The sequence below is a fragment of the Nelumbo lutea genome, chromosome 8, assembly GCF_056320005.1.
Source record: "Nelumbo lutea isolate HS-2025 chromosome 8, American lotus-T2T, whole genome shotgun sequence".
In the NCBI taxonomy this organism is placed as follows: Eukaryota; Viridiplantae; Streptophyta; class Magnoliopsida; order Proteales; family Nelumbonaceae; genus Nelumbo; species Nelumbo lutea.
The window spans coordinates 51,032,523-51,039,151 of record NC_142691.1 but is presented as its reverse complement, the minus strand read 5'-3'; positions in this window follow the sequence as shown (position 1 = coordinate 51,039,151).

The following is a 6,629-nucleotide window of genomic DNA, read 5'->3' as shown; positions in this document are numbered from 1 at the left end:
TTATTAATTTTTATAATTTTAGAATATATAAAAGTATACTAATTATTTATTAATCTTTATTAGTACTTGTTCTAATCTTTATTAAATTAATTTACTTAATAAGACACTAAGTTTATTGTACTATATTTAATTAAGTTATTCAGTTAAATAAATGACTCTTTTTCATTTTTATTCAAGATTTTATTACTGGTGAATATATAATTAATGGGTATTGCATGGCAAGGCATATCTCTCAGTCCAATCCTACACTACTTTTAGAATTTGAAGAAACAACATTCAAACACTTTCATTATAAGTTCAGGCCTTATACCTTTTTGGAGATAGTGGTGCCCAACCACACTCCATCCTGTATAAACAAAAGTAGTGTAAAATTGGATGAATAATCTTTACCAAATTGTTATCCATCTAGTCCAAACTTATCTTCTTAATTTTATTTTTCTTTATTTTTTCTTTACAAAGGTAAGGGGTCATAAATAATGCCTTACTTAATTTAGGAACAAAATTAACATTGATTAACTTCTTTATTTATGTTTTTGTTGTGTTCTTTTATTAGAAATTGAGTGTGAGTTCAATTATTAGTATATGAATATCCTAAATGATATGTTCTGCCACTAGAATATGTTGTATCTCCTATACTAGGTGTATTGCGGCATAAAAAATATGTCTATTATGTTTGTGCATATTTTGAGAGAAGACAACATGGTAGTTAATAGCTTGAAAAACTTTGATTGTGATGATTTGAATTGCCACATATTCAACATGATAGTTTGAAAAACTTTGCTTGTGATAGTTTGAAAAACTCCTTTTATATCCTCAAATTAAGAGATGGATAGTGTCATGGTTTGACTAAGAGTTTTAGGGAGTGTGCTTTTGTATGTTAGTACAATATTTCTAGTTATTTGCAATGAAATTTTAAAATGGTTGCATCTCCACATGGAATAAACTTTGGGGTTTAAAAAATTATTAGTGTATTGGTATGTATTTTTAATTAATCATTATACAAATATATTACTTCTCTATAACTATATTAATTATTATATATTAATCTTCTAAGTGCTATTTTTATTAAGTGAAATTGAGCCAAAAGGAATTGCAAGGTAGATTCACTTCCGCCTTTTATTAGAAATTGCATATTTGGAAACTCCCTGTATATCCCAAAATTAAGAATTGGATCATGGATGGACTAAGAGATTTATAGTGTGCTTTTGCATTGGATTTAGGAAAAGGCAAGCTATGCCCTCCCTTCTACTCCTCTCTACCTAGACGAAATTTTGGGTTTGAATAAAATTTGTACATAGTGTGCTTTCACCATACTCCTTATAATATTTCTATTTAATTGTAATAAAATTTTAAGGTGGCCGCCCCTCCACCTAGATAAAATTTTGGGTTTGAATAAAAAAATTACTAGTATATCAGTGCAACTTCTATATTTGTATTAATCATTAACCTAGTATAGTAACTGTATACGGTATATTAATTACTATATAACATTTTTCTAATAAATGCTATATTACTAAGCAAAATTGAGGCAAAAGGACCCTTTCGGCATTTCAAAGTAGGCCAAACTGGATAGACACAAACCCAAGCAATGATATTTTTGAGTTATGTAATCTTAAATACTTTTTTATTAGTGTTATTAATTTTTCATTATATTTAGATGGAGCTTAAATATATTTTCTTTTTAATTAATAAATTATTTTTATTAGTAATTACAAAATAAGTTTATTTTATTTGTATAAATTTTATTATTTTTTGTTAGGTTTTATTGATTTACATTATTTTCAAATTTATAATAATTTAATTACTAATTATTTGTTAATTTTTATTTATTCAACTTATTAAGTTTAAATAGTTATAATTAATTAATTAATTTTTCAAGTTAGATAGAAAACACTTTTTGCAATTTCTTGAAAAGTTAGATTAGTAGTGGACATTTAATTTATCGGTTCAACCCGACCTTCCATTTTGAATTAAATGAAGCAACATTAGAATTTTTTTTCGTAATAAGTTGAGGCTCATACCTTTCTAGAGATGGTGATGGTAGTCCACTGCCACTAGTTGGTGCCCAATTATATCCCATCCTACATAGAATCATTATACAAATTGGACAGATATTCTTTACCAAATTGTTATTTACCTAGTCCAAATATATATCCTTATTTTTTTGTTTTTCTTTGGAAAGACATGGGATCATAAATAATGTTGCGACTAATTTAGCAACAAAACTAAGATCGACCAACTTCTTTATTTATGTTTTTGTTGTTTTCTTTTATCAAGAATCAAGTGTTAGTAAAATTATTTTTATATAGTATATTAATATCCTTAATGGTATATCAAAGATATGTCTATTAAGTTTTTACATATATTGAGAGAAAGCAACACGGTGGTTGATAGTTTGGAAAACATTGCTTGTGAGGTCTTGTACTGTAATATATTTGGTATGGTAGATTCACATTCACCCAAAGTTACAAGTTGTTTATTTGATGACTCTGCGTATATCTCTAAATTAAGATTTGGATGGTAACATGGTTAGAGTGAGAGTTTTAAAGTGTGCTCTTGTATTGGGTTTAGGGCAAGGCAGAGTTTACCTTCTCTCGTACTACATATAAGATTTCTATTTAATTGCAATAAAATTTAAGGTGGCCACTCCACCTGGTGTAAATTTTGGAGTTTAAAAAATTTATTAGTATATTAATATAACTTCTATAATTGTATTGGGTTTGGGGCAAGGTGAGCCATGCCCTCCCCCATATTCCTTATTATATTTTTATTTAATATCAATAAAATTTTAAGGTTGTTTTCACTCTAATGATAGTAAATTTTGGGGCTTAAAAAATTAATAATGTATTAGTATAAATTTTGTTTTTATATTAATCATTAAACTATTATATTAATTTTATATAACTATAGTAATTATTCTAAATGCTATATTACTAAATTAAATTTAAGCAAAAGGAGCTTTATGACATTCCCAAGTAAGCCAAGTTGGATAGTAATTGCAAAACCATGATAATTGTTGTTAAATTTCATTAGTTTGCATTAAATTTTATTAATTCACACTATTTTTAAATTAATGACAACTTACTAATTATTTCTTAATTTTTATTAATACTTTGTGATGATTTTTATTCTATTAGTTAGCTTATTAAATTTAAATAATTATAATTAATTAAGTTATTAATTTAAATAAAAAACTCATTTCTCATTTTCATTCAAAGTTAAATTAGTGGGGAAAATCTATGATGCAGGACAGATGTGGTATCGAAATAGTTTTGACCGATCAAAACCCACCCATGAAGTTTGATAAATAACACCTGATTGGCTTCCATGCTTTATGATTCTAATTGATTGGTCAGACATTTTTTAGATATCATATCTTTTCGATATCATAGTCGAACCCAAATTAGTGATGGACATTTAATTAATGGATATTTTATGGCAATGCACATTTCTTAGTCTAACCCGAGTTCAAATCTGCCCCCCACAACGTCCCACAGCACATGGGGTGAGCATTATTCGGTTAAAACCGAATAACCGAACCAAAAATTTTGGTTTTGGTTTGGTTTTTTCGGTTTTTGGTTAAATCGGTTTGGCTATTTCGGTTTTTGGTTTTTGGAATTAGAATTTCGGTTAACCCAAATAACCGAACTTTTTATTATTATATGTAATATATTATATAATATGTAACATATAATATATAATATATTATATATTTAATATTAATATATAATATACTAAAATTCAATTTCATAATTAATAATATATAATAAAGTATATTTTATTAAAATTCGGTTTTAAATGAAAACTGAACCAAAAATTTCGGTTTCAGTTCAGTTTTTAATTTTTTTAGTTTGATTTTTAAAATTTTGATTTGTTCAGATCGGTTTTTAACTGAATAAGCCGAATGCTCATTCCTACATCCCTGCCGTGTATTGGGAACATCTCCCGATGATGACATCACCATTTCTGTATTATCATTGGGAGATGTTCCCAATACACAATACACGATGGGGATGTGCTGTGGGACGTTGTGGGGGGTAAAATTGTGGGGGGGCTGATTTTATCTCGTCTAACCCTACCATCCCTATAAATTTTAATTATACAACATTAGATTTTTTTTTTTGTCTAATAAGTTGAGGCTCATACCTTTCTAAATATGGTGGTGGCATGCTGCCATCCATTGGTGTCCAATTGCATTCCATCCTGCATAAATAAAAACATTATGTAAATTGGATAATATTGTTTATCCAATTTATTAACTTCTTTGCAAAGGCAAGGGATCATATATAATAACATTTATTAAATTCTTTTTTTATGTTTGTGTTGTATTTTTTTATTAGTAATCAAGTGTGAGTTAAATTATAGTGTATTAATTTGTAATATTAATAGTATATTAGTATATTAATATCTTTCATGGTATATCCTGTCCCTTGAATATTTTTCATCCCCTAGACCAAGTTTTCACTTGTATCAACAATATGTTTATTGAGTTTGTGCGTACTTTCAGAGAAGGCAACATGCTAGTTGATAGTTTGGCAAAATTTTCTTGCAATGCTTTTGTTGCAACATATTTGACATGATGAATTCACTTCCACCTTCTATTGGAAGCTATCCCTCCGATGACTCTTTGTACTTCTTATAATATTTGAATTTAATTTTGATAAAATTTTAAGATGATTACACTTCCACCTGGAATAAATTTTAGGGCTTAAGAAATTATTAGTATATTAGTATAAGTTCCATATTTGTATTAATCAATATACTAGTATATAAATTTTATATAACTCTACTAATTATTATATAATAATCATTTAAATCTATATTATTAAGTGAGATTGAGGAATAAAGAGTCTTATGGATAAGTGTTTTACCGTGTGTTCTTGCATTGGGTTTGGGCAAGGCATTAATTGCAGTAAAATTTTAAGGTGTCCATCCATCTAGAGTAAATTTTGGGGTTTAAAATTTATATGAATGTTCATACAAATTCTATATTTTTTAATCATTATACTTCTATATTAATTCTATATAACTATGTTAATTATTATATATTAATCTAAATGGTATATTACTGAATGAAATTGAGGTAAAAGGAACCGTAAGGTTAAAAGTTTTTGAGTGTTCTCTTGTACTGGGTTTGGGGCAAGGCGGGCTATGCCCTCCCATATACTTCTTATAATATTTTTATTTAATTGCAATGAAATTTTAAGATGGACAACCCTCTACCAAGAGTAAATATTGGGGTTTAAAATAACTATTAATATATGAATATACATTCTATACTTGTATTAATCGTTATACTAGTATATTAATTTTATATAACTATATTAGTTATTATAAATTAATCTTCTAAATGCTATATTACTAAGTGAAATTGAGGAAAACAAAGCCTTATCACATTCTCAAGTAGGCTAAGTTGGATGGAGTCAAACCCAAGCTGTACTTTTGGGTTATATAATTTTAAGTAAATCACTATTAATTGTTATAATCTTTTTAATAATTTTACATTAAACATAAAGGAATTTTGTTTTCCATTGATAAATTCAAATTTTATTAGTAACTTCTCTATAAGTTTGTCTCATTTATATTAATATTATTATTTTTAATAGGTTTTATTAATTTTCATTATTTTTAAATTAATAACAACTAATCAATATTATTAATTTTTATTAATATTTTGTGCCAAATCAAGACAACTCTACCTTCCCTTTAGGATTTAATGCAATAACGTTAAAATTCTTTTCATAATAAATCGATGCTCATAAAGTATTGTTCATACCTTTCTGGAGGTGATGATCCAATGCCAGGGATTGATGCCCAAGTCCATTCCACCCTATAAAAAACAAAAGCATTGTACAATCTGGATAAGTAATCTTTACCAAACTATTAATCACCTAGTCCAAATTTAGCTTGTACTTTTTATTTTACTATTTTTTTCTGTGCAAAAGAAAATTATCATAAATAATGTTATAGCTAATCTGGCAACAAAATTAAAATTGATTAATTACTTTATGAAGTTTTTATTTAGTGTTCTTATATTAAGAATCAGGCATGTGTTGAAGTATTAATATATTAGCATAAATTTTATATTTGTATCAATCATTATACTAGTATATCAATTATATTCTGCAATATCAATTATTATACATTAATCTTCTAAATGTTATATTATTGAGTGAAGTTGAGGTGTAAAGAGCTTTGTGGCATTACTAAGTAGACCAAGTTGGATAGAGTCAAACCCAAACATTACTTATGGATTATATCTAGTTAAATAAATCCTTATTAATTTTTATTTGGATTTTAAATTTTTTTTATAATGAACTTAAATTAGATTTTAATTTTTATTAATAAATTTATTTTTATCACTAATTTTTAAGTAGTTCTATTTTAATTATATATGAAAGTTATATTATTTTTAGTTAATATCTTTTAATTTCCATTATTTTTAATTTCATAAAATTAATCATTTATTAATTTATATTAATACTTTGTGTCAGTTCTTGCAATGTTAATTATCTTTTTAAGTTTAATTTATTATATTTGATTAATTTACTAAGTTAAATAAAAGTCCCTTTTTCTTTTATTTTCATCCAATGCTAGATTAGTGGTGGATGTTTAATTAATGATACTTT